Source organism: Giraffa tippelskirchi, chromosome 8 (genome assembly GCF_054371585.1).
Source record: "Giraffa tippelskirchi isolate mGirTip1 chromosome 8, T2T-mGirTip1v1.2.pri, whole genome shotgun sequence".
Taxonomy (NCBI): Eukaryota; Metazoa; Chordata; class Mammalia; order Artiodactyla; family Giraffidae; genus Giraffa; species Giraffa tippelskirchi.
The window spans coordinates 60,499,382-60,514,194 of NC_137282.1; the positions used below are offsets into that span (position 1 = coordinate 60,499,382).

Consider the following 14,813-nt stretch of genomic DNA (forward strand, 5'->3'; position numbering starts at 1 on the left):
ACCTTTGGGAAGAAAAGAGCCTGAATCAGCACAAAGGTGAGGATGGGAGGGGACTGTGCCTGGAACGGAGAGACAAGCTCAGGTGAGTCCCAAGGTGCTGCACGGCGATCAGCGACCTTATCAAGTATCTCCCAAAGGAGGATGTCGCCTGCGCATGCTCCTCTGTCCACAGTCCTGGCCACTCTGGACAGAGATGCTCACCCCACTGGACAGCAGGCACAGACAGGAGGGACAGGGTGACCCCTCACCATCCCCTAGTACCACCAGCAAGGTGGCGAATGGCTGATGAATGGCTGTCAGTGTTCTCACTCACTTTTTGATTTAAGTCTTCTAAGACGGCATGCTCACATAAACAGTGCATCCAAGAGGTTTTGGAAACTATTATCTGTCTCCAAGGACCTTGCAGCTCCCACAGGTAGCCTGCTGGATTGGCTTCCTAGGATGGCTTCAACTGTAGATATTTATTTCCCCACAGTTCCCGAAGCTGGAAGTCCTCAGTATCAGCAGGGTGGTTCCTTTTGATGGCTCTCTCCTGGTGTGTAGATGTTTGTCCCCTCCCTGGACGTGGTTGCTGCCCTATGAGTGTCTGTGTCCTCATCTCTTCTTATAAGGACATCTGTCAGATTGAATGAAGCCTCATCCATTTGACCTCATAAAGAAAGCTGAGCACCACAGAATTGATGCTTTCGAACTGTGGTGCTGGAGAAGATTCTTGAGAGTCCCTTGGCCTGCAAGGAGATCAAACCGGTCAATCCTAAAGGAAATCAACCCTGAATATTTATTGGAAGAACTGACGTTGAAGTTGAAACTCCAACCCATTGCCCACCTGATTCGAAGAGTTAACTCATTGGAAAATACCCTGATGCTGGGGAAGGTTGAGGGCAAGAGGAGAAGGGGACAGCAGAGGATGAGATGTTTGGATGGCATCGTCGACCCGATGGACATGAGTTTGAGCAAACTCTGGGAGATAGTGAAGGACAGGGAAGCCTGGTGTGCTGCAGTCCATGGAGTTGTAAAGTCAGACACAACTGAGTGACTGAACAGCAATGCATATGACCTCATTTTTTCCTTGCATGCATGTGTGCTAAGTCGCTTCAGTCATGTCCAACTGTTTGCGACCCTATGGACTGTAGTCTGCCAGGCTCCTCTGTCCATGGGATTCTCCCAGCAAGAATATAGGTGGGTTGTCCTGCCGTCTTCCAGGGGAACTTCCTAAGCCAGGGATCAAACTCGTGTCTCTTACGTCTCCTGCATTGTCATGTGGGCACTTTACCACTAGAGCCACCTGGAAAGCGCTGACGTGAAGTGAAAGTAGCTCAGTCATGTCCGACTCTTTGTGACCCCATGGACTATACAGTCCATGGAATTCTTCAGGCCAGAATACTGGAGTGGGGAGCTGGTCCCTTCCCCAGGGGATCTTCCCAATCCAGGGACTGAACCCAGGTCTCCTTCATTGCAAGCAGATTCTTTACTGTCTGACTTTTTCCCTTAATTACTTCTTTATCCTATTTCCAGAGTGGGAGGGATGAAGACCACAAGGTACAGATTTGGGGCCGGGAGATACATTCAATCCATAAGACTGTCTTCTGTTTCCTGAACGCTCAGTATTTTCTGCCCATCAGCAATAAGTTGTTCCCAAACCGAGGTGTGGGGAGTTGCGCAGTAAAACCCCCCCTGTGGCCACCTACAACAGAGCGGCGGACAAAGATCTACTCAGAAAAGCACAACACACCTTGCCTGCAAGTCACCCTCCACTGCTTCCTCGAGAAACAGCTCTAATTCAGGTACAAATTTACTTCTTTCACGGTACTTCTGGTTACAAATATATGATTATTCTGAAACAGAACTTTAAAATTAATAATATATTTAAGGAGAAGACTTTACGGGTTTTAAAACATAAATTTCACGTGTTTCCATGACATACAGTCGTAACTGAAAAGTGAGAAAGAACCTATATGTCTCGACTCCCCTCACCGTAACGCAGGGCTACGCGTTAGCGCAACATTTAGAACATATTTCAGAAGCAATATTAATATTTCATCAAATCTGGAGCAAATGGGCTTTCAATCCGTATATTAAAACCCTAATAGTTGCCATTACACTAGAGGCTACAGGCAACAATAAAGGGTATGGAAATAAGACCATTCATCCCCATCCAGGGTGTTCATGTTTTCAGAAATTATGTTGAGTTGTTGGCTCCCTGACAGCCCTGGATCCCATTACTTCTCGTGTTTATGGCCCATCTTTATGGAAAAAGTTAAAAATATTGTAAGAGTAAAATCTTAATAGACTATAACATGGAAAATCTCTAAAAAGAGAAGAACTACTACGGCCAGTGGCTAGATGGACTCAGCGAGACTGCCGGGGTGACCTGTCCTTTGACAGCAGTAAGTTACGGTTGGGAAAGGGATCACCTCCGTGTCAAGTTAAGCTCCTCACATCGGAACCTTAGGGGCACATGGGATCACTACTGGTTACCCAGGGGTGAGCAGAGCACCGCATACGCAGTTACGGAAACAATCCCCAAAGTGCTTTTTTTATATTTGAAAAATAAAAGTCACATACGGTATTTATTTTGCAATCACATTTTGCCTTTATTGGAGTGCTGTACCACTCTATATTGTGGTGTTTCATCTCAGAAAGCGTTCCGGAGAAATGCTTGACTTCAGGATAATGTGTTATTTGGAAACTTACCTACTATATGTTGGACCTATTATATATTGAATTAAAAAAACAAATCTTTTGGCAATTTGTAACAATGCCACCAGGAACTGATCACCTCCAAAAAAAAAAAAAGTTCTGACAACAACAAAAAAAGAAATTTTAGCTTTATGCAAAATGTGTCTCCACTCAGTCTTACACTTTTAGTCTATTTGACTTGTATATGCGTTATAAATGGCTTCCCAGGTGGCTCAGTGGTAGAGAACCCGTCTGCCATTGCAGGAGACATAAGAGACATGAGTTCAATCCCTGGGCCGGGAAGATTCCCGAGAGGAGGACACGACAACCCACCCCAGTCTTCTAGCCTAGAGAATCCCATGGACGGAGGGGCCTGGCAGACTACAGTCCAGGGGGCCACAAAGAGTCAGACACGACTGAGCGACTTCATATGCGTGTGGCTGAAGCACACATATGTGTGTCATGGATGAAAAATACAGCCATGGTTCAGAAGGTCTGTGGACAAGCAGGGAGGGTCTAGTGTGATTATTTACCCAGAGATCACACACAGCATCCTCTTTCCATTAACACCGGTGTTGTTCAAAACCTTTTTAGAATTTGTAATTTAGGATTGTCCCTGGAGTCTGCAACGTATCAAAAGAGAGTAAACATTTACTGAGCGCCCACCCCGTGCCAGACAGTGTAAAATGCACGATGTAATCTCAATTTATTTACTCAATACCGGAGAACTGTCATTTGTTTTCTGCTTGTTTGTTTGTTTCCATTTGGTGGTTAAGGTCTTGTGGTTGTTATATTTTTACAGATGAAAAGGCTGGGATTTGATGAGATTAGGTGCTATAAGTGACCTCAGGGGCTTGCAAACCGCATGACAGGAAGATGCATCTTGATTCTGGGGCCACTCGGGGCCAAGCCTGTTAACTGATGTGGAACCTAAATGGGGGAATTTCTGAACTCGATTTTTTTTAAGTTGTCCTTAAATGTGAGGCTGCCTGTTCACAAGGCAGTTTTGATGCCTGGTCCGGAGGCAGCTCCCGCTTAGAGATGGTGCCCTTGAGGGATGTCGCCTTGCTCTTTGCCTTCCAGCAGCTCAGAGTGCCTCTAGCTGAGCCCCGGGACCACCTGGTCCAGGCAGCACACGGGGCGGGTTGACGTCCGTCTCCCCATCACTTCTCCCCGGCCCAGGTCTCTCCTTGGAAGTGACTGCTGTTTCTTCCTTTGTTGCTCTACCTGCTGAAGTTCTAAGTAACTATGTTTACTGCCCCCAGGTTTAACAAAGACCCTTGAAACCCACACCCTTTATTCTCCTTTGGGTGCAGATAAGAGATGCCTTCAAAATTCTCCCCAAAGTGTCCCATCGAAACCCAGTACCACTTGCAATGTGTAAGTTCTGATTTTTTTTATTTTTAAATCACTCAAAAATATGTCCTGCCACTAATGATCATGCAAACACATTATACTCTGCTGACTTTGACATTCCAAAGTTCAAACTAAGGTTCTAACAAGAGAAATGGTGAACAGAGAACTCATTTGAAACTGGGAATAGAAGGTGCTTCGGATGAGTCTTTGGAAGTGTGCCTCCCTCTCCTCCTATTTGTTTCCCTGAGAACAGAGCTCTCCCCTGCAGTCCCTGCTGGGAGGTCAGGACCCGGGTCACCGGACGAGGTCTGAGCCGCTGGTAGGAAATGGGGTCCAAGCATCTTCCCAAGCTCCGGAGACGAGCCTCGCCTGGGCCCCCGCGGCGGTGCTGGGGGGCGAGGCCCCATGTGGGAGGGGCTTCCCCGTGCTGAGTCAAGGCTGGTGGGCCTCTGCCTCCCACCAGGTCTGGGGGGACAACGTCCTTCCCCCCCGGCTTCTTCTGACGGGCTCTTTCCGATCTTTTCTACCCCAAATTCCTTTCCTGGAAGGATGACTTCAATTATTTCCTCACAACAAAAAAGATGACGCGTCCTTCTTCCTCAGCCTCGCTCTTACTGCCCTCGTCTCTCGTGAGGTCAGGAGGCTTACAGAGGTGAACTCCTTCTCTGGCATGTTCTAACGTTCTGACCAACCCTGCTTTACGCTGGTACCGAGCACAGTCTCCAATGAAGACAGTATCTCCACTTAATCCTAAACCCTGACAACACCACGGATGAGAAAGGACGGCCCTGAGGCGTGAAGGGCTCCCCCTCAGCCTTCCTCGACCATAAATGCACAGCCATTGGGAGGGTCTCAACACCTGGGCAGGGGGGCGGGGGGGGTGGACACTCCAGAGCAAACAATCTGCAAGCCCCAAGCGGATTTCACCAGGAATGCGGAGGGGGAGGCGGTCGTCACCAGCAACTCAGCATCACTGTCAAGACCCCACCCCCACCCCAGGGCAATCCCCCACCCCCGGCATCACTCACAGACCAGAAAGAGAAGACGGAATCTTTAAGAGAACTCCATCAGGTACAAACCCAGGGCTCTTCAGTTCAGTCGCTCAGTCGTCTCCGACTCTTTGCGACCCCATGGACCGCAGCACGCCAGGCCTCCCTGTCCATCACCAGCTCCCGGAATTTACTCAAACTCATGTCCATCGAGTCGGTGATGCCATCCAACCACCTCATCCTCTGTTGACCCCTTCTCCTCCCACCTTCAATCTTTCCCAGCATCAGGGTCTTTTCCAATAAGTCAGTTCTTTGCATCATGTGGCCAAAGGATTGGAGCTTCAGCTTCAACATCAGTCCTTCCAACAGGACAGCAGTCTCTCAACCAGGCTTGGCTTTTGTTTCATTTTGTGGCATTTCCCACAGCACATCGGAAGGTCTCTCCAATATTCCAGATTCCCCTCCGCCCTTCAGATGAGTGGCAAGTCCAGCTTGACAAGCTCGTGTCCACCTTCAAGACGGTGGGCTCAAGGGGGCCCTGGTGGTTCCGTGCCTCTGCCCCGGGCCCGGTCACAGGCGATATGCCAGGGCGTCCAGAAGGAATCCGAGCTCATCCCGGGCCATCGAATCGATGGGTGTGGTAACCACAAACCTCAGCCTGTCCTCACATCCCTGGGTTCCGCCACATGTTCTCAGTAGGTGGAGGGGTCCACGAGGGCCTCCATGATCTGCGTGGGGTGTCCCCATATGGCAGATGCCTCCCTGCCAGGCCTGTTATTCTGCGAGAAGCAATCTCAGGGACTCGCAATCGATTTAGAAATATGGTGCCTGGAGCTGTGTGAGGACGGAGAGAAACATGAGGGACAAAGCAGGCCCTCCCACAGCGCGGCTCAGCTCCAGAGGCGTGCGGCCAGGAGCAAGGCTCCTTCTGCGGCAAGGCGCTGGAAGGGAGCGCGTGCCCAGCCAGGGGTTCCCATCTCAACGTCACTCTGGAAATCCCGGCGTCCCTCCAAGCATGGAGGGTGGCATACTCTGTCTGTTGACGGCGGTTCTGAAGGGAATGGCAATAGACCCCTGAGAAAGGATGAAAGCCCTCTTCCTGATTAAGTTCTGACTCTCCTATCATGTGCCTGCAAAACAGCCTCCCCATCCCGGGTCCTCCTCAAAGAGCTTTCCCAGTAGTGGGGCCCTGGATTCTTCACAGCCAGCCTGGAAGGGAGACGCATCCATTTTGCAGATGTGAAAACTGAGTCCCAGGAAACTCACACAGCTAGTGAGTGAAGGAGCGTCTTCCAAGCTAACAGTCTGTCTCAGCCTTTCTGCTCTCTGCCCAAACCCCACGGAGCCCTGAAGCGAACACCCAGGAGGCTGGCAACACACTTGAGGGGAGAGTAGCTCGGTGACTGTCAGAAGCTCATCCCTGCTCATTGCAGGGTCAAGGCACGTGGCCCACGAACCTGGCCGTTCATGTCTCCCTGGGCAAACGACCGGGACGGCTTTGCCGAGCAGAGGTCCCTGCGAGCTGAGGTTTACAACACACGGTCCTCCTGCTGGGCCTGGAGTCCTGACTTGACGTTTAGTCATTTTTTAAATGAATAGAAAAATTTGAATGTGAGATTTATACTTTGGGGATCAGAAAATTATTTCATTTCCTCATCACTTATGGTCTAAAGTGTATACAAATAATTCTTTGGTTCGGTGATATAGATGAGATTCACCCTAAAGGGTTAGTTTGACAGAGACAGAACAGCTAGGATTCGTGGCGTAAGCAATTTAAAATTTTACTTATCCCGTGTAGAATCAACCAATTTAGAAATGATTTTGTAAATCATCAAATACCTAATGCACTGAATAAAGAGCATATATAATTTTGGGGTCTTAAAACATAAGACCCACAGCTTACACTCATGACATGGAAGTGACTTTACCCACATTTGAACCACTCAATTATGATTCTGTCTAGTGACACGTGCTGCCCCTTTGTCTTCCTGAAATAAACGCTCCAATCAATGGATCTAGTGGACAGCATTTCTGATCCTATGGGGAGCACTGCAGGAGACACTGCAGGGGAGGAAGCTGGCCCCGTGTCCTCAGGGAAGCCGGCTGACCTGCCGTCTCACCTCCGCCTGCCTGACTGCCCCCGAAGTGATGCTGTGGCTTGGGCCCATACCTAGGAGGCAGGGTTTCCACCCCCAAAGCACTCCCTGGGGCTCTTGTCCTCAATTCCTGCAGAGAAGGGGAGGGTTAAATGGACACAAGCGTTTGGTCACAGAACCTCCAAGGCTGTCTCTCTGCAGGGCAGCATTTAAATGTGTCAGGAGAGGCCCCATACTGAGGCATTCTGAGGGTGGACAAAGGCCTTCCATTTTAATGGCACCTTTCATTAAAATTTTCTTTAAGGGAAAAGAGATATTTCAATGCTTGAAAGATTACAGACCACCTCTCTGTCCCTTTGGACATGCATGAAGCTTGCTAATTACCTTGCAAGGTCACAGTTGTTTCACCAAGAAAGTTCGCTTGGTGCTGGCTGCTTGATTTTAAAAATCGTTTTAAAGAGATGAGAAAGGGCAGGAGGGGCCTGGAAGGAAAGTTCAGGACATCACACTTTTCTCTGATTACGTGAGGTCGGTTGCACCCCACAGTAAAGCAGAGGTTTACAGCCAGCCACAAATATGGGAGGCTAACCTGAGCTGGCTGGCTGAGCATGTGGATGCATGTGAAGTCGCTGCAGTCAGTCGTGTCCGACCCCATGGACTGTAGCCCACCAGGCTCCTCTGTCCAAGGGATTCTCCAGGCAAGAATATTGGAGTGGGTTGTCATGCCCTCCTTCAGGGGATCTTCCTGACTCAGGGATCGAACCCACGTCTCCTACGACTCCTGCATTGCTGGTGGGCTCTTTACTCGAGAAGCCCCCTGGCCAAGGACATTCCAGGCTTAATGACACTTCTCAAGATGTGAACTTTACAGGTCGGAGATATCACAAGTGCCTCTGCGGTCCTGCTTCCGCAGAATTTGAATATTTCAGCAGTTTAAGCTATTTGCACGTGTCCAAGGAAACCTCAAGCCTGAAATCTCTGAATCAGTGCTCCTCACAAACGTCGTTTCGGAATCACAAAGGGAAAAAGCCAACCATGGAGGCGCACTGGAAGGACTCTTATCGAAGATCCACCCACTCAAAGTTCAAAAAACCAAAAAGTGCAAAAAGTTTTTTAAATTAAACTTATCCTACTTTTCCAAGTTGGACACAAGACAAAAAAGTGTGCTGAGCCAAACACAGCTGTGAAAACAGGGGCACGAAGCACAGCTGGAGGGACAGAGCCTCAGAGAAGAGAGTGTGTCTGCTGCCGGCTTGCAGACGAATTTTACATTGAGTTGCAGACCTGACCACTGTGATCCACTAATTACCATGGCCGTGGTTGAAGAGGCTCTGTTAGTGCAGAGGAAAACAATTTTTTTGCCTATAAAATTCCACTGTGTACGGAAATGTTTTATGAAATTATGTTTATGAGAATTATAACCTCCGCCCCCATTGTATTCATGATGCACTGTTTAATATATAGAAGTGTGGTCACTGCTGTGTTTCGTAAATACCCTTTCTTCATCATGCTTCCAAGTTAATATGATTTAATGTATTTGCTCACAAGTGCTACTAAAAAAACTGAGAAATACCTTCTGGATTGTATATGATGTTTTAAATGCATTTATCAGAGCTCAGTTGTAACTTCTCGGGAATGTAACTGATTCCAGCTTCCTTTTCTTCAAAGTGAATCATAGGTTCATTTCTGAGATCCTAACCTCCACAGCTCCCCAAATTGTGTAGCACACAGTAAAAAAAAAAATGGCATTCATCTATCTACCACTATAGAGTCTTACCTTGTATTAATATAAGTTCTGCTTATTTTTAATGCATGGGCTTACCTCATAGCTCAGCTGGTAAAGAATCTGCCTACAATGCAGGAGACCTCGGTTCGATTCCTGGCTCGGGAAGATCGTCTGGAGAAGAGATAGGCTACCCCCACCAGTATTCTTGGGCTTCCCTTGTGGCTCAGCTGGTAAAGAATCCACCTGCAATGCAGGTGACCTCAGTTCAATCCCTGGGTTGGGAAGATCCCCTGGAGAAGGAAGAAGCTACCCACTCCAGTATTCTCTGGCCTGGAGAATTCCAAGGACTGTATAGTCCAGGGGGTCACAAAGAGTCAGATGCAACTTTCAATTTCACGTTTATTTTTAATGCAAAACTGATTTTCAAGATGAGTCTGAACTAGTTTCTCAGAGGGTCAGAGATTCAGGGTGAAGGTGGAAAGCAGGATGGAGGGCCCGGTCCTTCCCAGCACAGCTCACAGCAGGGACAGGAGACTGACCTGTGTGTGGAGGGGCATTCTGGCTGGGCAGAGGCGAAGACTCACCCTGATTCATGCCTCTTTGAGAAAAAGGAGGTTCAGCTCCTCATTACTGACAGGTTTTCTAACATTTTTCAATGAAGGGCACTTATTTACATTCCAAACTTTAAAATTCCAAAGGCCCAATCAGCAAACTCAAAGCCTGATTGGTTGGAAGGCTCTCCGAGGTCTCACCTTGCCACAAGACCGCTCCCTGCTAGTAGGGTGCAGACTCAACATTTCTCAATTCAGTGAGACGAGGTTCACCCTCTAATTTTCCAAAATTTATTTCTCCCTTTTGGAACTATTTAGAGATACTTTTAAACGTATCTTATCTCCACTCAATACTCTATAATGACCTATATGGGGAAAGAACCTAAAAAAAGAGTGGATCTATGTACATGTATAACCGATACACTCTGCTATACACCTGAAACTAACACCACATTGTAAATCTACTTTGCTCCAATAAAAATTTTTGAAAAGATAAAACAAATAAAATTTAATTTAAAATATGCCATGTATTTGTTTCCAATAAATAAATAGACATATTATGAAAATTGGCAAGCCTCCCTCAACAGGTGTGAGTGTCCAGGACAGATGTAATTCTGTTCCATACACAGCCTTCCGAAGACAGAAAGACAATATATTGCGAATATGCAATCAGTGCAAAACCAGAGATATCATAACTTGAAAAATGTTATAAACACAACTTGAATCAAAGGTTCTCTTCTCACAAGAGAAAGGTTAGACACACAGTAAATAGTGAATTCAAAAGGCAGCACTCTGGGGTTTTATATATTAATATACCATCACCAGGGCAGGAGGCTGGGATGGACGTGCCATATATCTGAATGTGGGCAGACCCTGATTCCCGCCTCTTATACACACCTAGATGGAATTGGGCTCTTCGAAGCACTTACTGGCATTACAGTGTTTGTTGATTTTCTCTGCTTTTTAAACCTTTGGCTTACAAAATTATAAAGAGGAAGAGAGTCAAATGTAAATATATGACAACGAAAAAAGTGCAACAAGCCGGCACATTTTGCGGGGTCACTGTCGACACATCCTTAATCACAGTAGATTCACTAAAAAACACACACATGATTAAAGCCCGCTCCTGAAGTGGTGCGAGCGAATAAGAAACTGAGAGAGTTTTTCTCTAAGACCAGAGACATGAAATTAGAAACAGAAGGCCGGGGGAGAACGAAAGCCGGAAGCAAAAGATAAGAAGGGAGGGGGGTGACAGAGCTCGATTTAAACTGCAGCGTTTGACTCCAGACTGGAAGCCAGCAAAATATTAATTATTATCAGAATACTGATGCTGAAAAAGGCAATGATGAAATAAAGAACACCGTATGTGAGAGTGTGCAGGATACATATAGCTTGAGAATCTCTATTTGAGCTTAAGAAGTCATCAGAAGGGAAAAAATAAGTAGAAACATGAAGGAAAAAGCATGAGGTAAGGAGGACAGATTCAAACACGTTTACATCGCCGTAACAGATACCCAAAATAGATGAAAAATTATTAAAATTTTGTCCAAAATGGAGATGAAAGATCTTATGTTGCAGATACTCAGAGTGGACATAAGTGGTTAGATAAAGCAAAAGCCACACCTCAGACACGTCATTGGAAAACTTGAGAAAATCAAAACACAGGGAAAATTCTAATGGCTTCAAGAGGGAAAAAGCAGATTCCCTGGAAAGGAAAAAGACAAACACTCTCAATCAGATTTCTCAATAGCAACACAGGATGCAAGAAAACATGAATTAATATTTTCAAACTAATGAAGGTGGGGGAAACCCTTGAACCTATTTTATGCATTCAATCAAATTCTTATTTAAATGTGAAAGTCAATTTAAAATATCCTCAGGCACAAAACCTTTGAAGATTAGATACAGGAAGATCCACCTTGAAGACATTCTTGGAAAAAGACCAGATTTTTGAAAAATAATGAGTCCAGAAGAGTTCTGCAAATGATGGAAAGTAAGATTGATCAAGAAATTTAGTGAAATTTTTAACATAAAATTGTAAGAACCTAAGAAAAGGGAAGAATGAATCCGCTTTAGTGTTAGAATTACAAAATTCTTCGTTAAGTGAACACAGAATAGGCAAAAAGAAAAACGATCAAAACAATATAAGAATCACTCAAAGTCTTCGCACGTTTGGCAGAAACATGGACGTTTCAAGTGTGTCAAGACGTCAATGTTCCTCAAATTGATCTATTCATTCAATGCAGACACTGTCCAAATCCCAGAGGCTTTAAAAACAATAGAGAAGCTGATTCTAAAATCTATATGGAAATGTAAGGAATGTGTAGTAGTGAAAATGATCCTGAACAGGAAGAGTAATGTGGAGGTCTAATACGGTGTGATTTTAAATCCTGCTGCAAGGCGACCCTGTCTTGGCCAAAGGAGAAATAAATACAAGAGTGGAACAGGATAGGAATGAAGGAAGCAGCCTGCACATACACTGTCAGTAGATTTTTGTCCACAGTACCACATCCATCCAGTGGGGAGAAGAAAGTACTTTTAATAAATATTGTTGGAGCAATAGATAGGAGTATAGGGGGAAAAAATGAATAGGGATTTCATCTCACTCCATACTCAAAAATTAATACAAAGTCGATCATAGACCTAACTGTAAAATCAAAATCCACATTTCTAGGAGAAAACATAACAGAATATTTTCACAGTCTTCAGGCAGATAGAAATTTCTAGGACAGGAAATCAAAAGTAGAACCCACCAAAATAAAACTAGTAAGTTCAACTTCAGCAAAATTAAAGATGTCTGCTAATCAAAAGAGCCTTGAGACAGTAAATCAATAAATCACAAACTTGAAAAAATGTTGGTAGCACATACATCCGATATGTCTATACAAAATTCTTGAAAGTTCAACAAGAATCAACCAATTTTTTTTTAATTGAACAAAAGATTTAAATAGGCACATTAGCTTTGAAGGTATGCGAATCAGTAGCACATGAAAAGCTGCTCAGCACTGTTAGTCATTAAGGAAACAAACATTAAAATTGCCGTGAGATCTTATCACACATAAAGTGAGATGATTAAAACCATCAATAGCATGTGTTGGCACAGAAGTGGAGCAACTGGAAATTTTGTCCTTTGCCAGCAAAAATGTAAACTGATACAACACTTCAGAGAATGGTCAGTCAATTTCTTAAAAAGTTAAGCATGCATATACCCTTTGACCTATAATTCCACTGGTGGGTATTTACTCAAGAGAAATGAAAACATGTGACCACAAAACAGACCATACAGGGATGTTTATAGCAGCTTTATTCATAATACCCCAAACTGGAAATAACTCAAATGTTCATCAAAAAAGAACTGAGTTTTAAAAAATCATGGTGTATTCATATATTCACAGGATGGAATGCTATTTAGCAACAGTTCAGTTCAGTCACTCAGTCATGTCCCACTCTTTGTGACCCCATGGACTGCAGCACGCCAGGCTTCCCTGTCCATCACCAACTCCTGGAGCTTACTCAAACTCATGTCTATCGAGCTGGTGTTGCCATCTAACCATCTCATCCTCTGTCATCCCCTTCTCCTCCTGCCTTCAATCTTGCTCATCATTATGGTCTTTTCCAATAAGTCAGATCTTTGCATCCGGTGGCCAAAGTATTGGGGTTTCAGCTTCAACATCAGTCCTTCTAAAGTGTATTCAGGACTGATCTCCTTTAAGATGGACTGGTTGGATCTCCTTGCCATCCCAGGGACTCTCAAGGGTCTTCTTCAACACCTCAGTTCAAAAGCATCAATTCTTCGGTGTTCAGCCTTCTTTATAGTCCAACTCTCACATCCATACATGACTACTGGAAAAACCATAGCTTTGACTAGACGGATCTTTGTTGCCAAAGTAATGTCTCTGCTTTTTAATATGCTGTCTAGGTTGGTCATAGCTTTTCTTTCAAGGTGCAAGCATCTTTTAATTTCATGGCTACAGTCACCATCTGCAGTGATTTTGGAGCAAAGAAAATAAAGTCTCTTACTATTTCCATTGTTTCCCCATCTATTTGCCATCAAGTGATGGGACTGGGTGCCATGATCTTAGTTTTCTGAATGCTGAGTTTTAAGTCAACTTAGTATTTAGCAAGGGATAAAATACAGATAATTGCAAATATGAATGATCTCTGAACAACTGTTAAACAATACAAGCCAGACACTAAAGACTTGTGTAATTCTTTTTTTCAGGAGTACAAGACCAAGCAAAGACCTCTATAGAAATCAGAATATTGTCATCTCTGGGGGGAGGAGAAACTGACTTGAAGCGCTCTTGAAGGTTTCTGGGTAAATGGAAATGCCCAGCACTCTTATTTGAGACAGTGGTTATGAATAGCCAGGATGACTTCCCTGGTGGCCCAGATGGTGAAGAATCCACCTGCAATGCAGGAGACATGCTTTTGATCCCTGGGTTGGGAAGATCCCCTGGAAGAGGGCATGGCAACCCACTCCTGTATTCTTCCCTGGAGAATCCCATGGACAGAAGAGCCTGGCGGGCTACAGTCCACAGGGTCACAAAAAGTCAGATACAACCGAGCAACTAAGCACATAGCACAGTATCAAACTAAAGGTTTAAGACGTGCATTTTATTGAAAGTAAATTTTACCTCAATTCAGAAAAACTGAGGTTTAAAAAGGTGGTAAACATGATTATGGGATTCTAATTCTAGGAAACCACTATAAGAATAAAAACAAAACATATAATTTTAACTTGTAATTTAAATCTCATCTGTCCAATAAAGAACATGAGAGAAGAAAAAAAAAACACAAATATAGAAAATTGGAAACATGAGTTGAACATGGAAATAAATCCTAATTAATCATAATGACAGTCAATGAAAATGTGTGAAACCCAGCAACAGAAAGATCAAGAATTACAGATGGGATTTAAAAAAACAGCGGTCCGTAACTTCAAAAGAATCAAGAGAGGTTAAACAGAAGGGTGGGAAAACGTCTACCAGAGGAATATTGCCCATGATAAGATGAAATGAAAATTCGACATTTGACTTAATAAATATCAAGACAGAACTGTCTTAAGGGAAAAAGAGGAAAGGTATAATAATAGAAATACCTTATGACCAACATGAATATGTATACCTTAGCAAATATCCTCAAAATATGCAAACCTACTGGAAAACTGAGAAGATAAGTTGATATTTAAAGAATAGTAGTTGGAGATTTTAAAAAACCCCTCACCTGAAACATACAAAAAATAGACAGAGATAGAGGCTATATGAATAGTGAAATTTAAAAAACTCCAGTGACTTGACTTTGAACTCTAAGCCTAACAAAGAGAGGACACACAGTCTTCCTGGCTTTTTAGTGGCCCCCGCCCACTACTGTTCTTACCAATCTGCAATTAGACGAATTTAAAAACTGAGAGCGT

The 14,813-nt window shown here is 44.5% G+C and overlaps 1 protein-coding gene across 15 annotated transcripts in view; it reads right to left on the reverse strand.

Moving 5' to 3' along the window:
* LOC145516623 (uncharacterized) overlaps window positions 1–14,813 on the reverse strand; it is a 32,881-nt gene that overhangs the window by 8,310 nt on the left and 9,758 nt on the right. The window contains exons 2-3 of one of the 15 annotated variants that reach the window (XR_014061557.1): window positions 1,733–1,835; window positions 314–728 (exon numbers count right to left, since the gene is read on the reverse strand). The exons of the other annotated variants lie outside the window; for them this stretch is intronic. The gene's annotated coding sequence lies outside the window, so the exon portion shown is untranslated. The remainder of the gene's footprint in view (window positions 1–313; window positions 729–1,732; window positions 1,836–14,813) is intronic. 15 annotated transcript variants of the gene reach the window in all.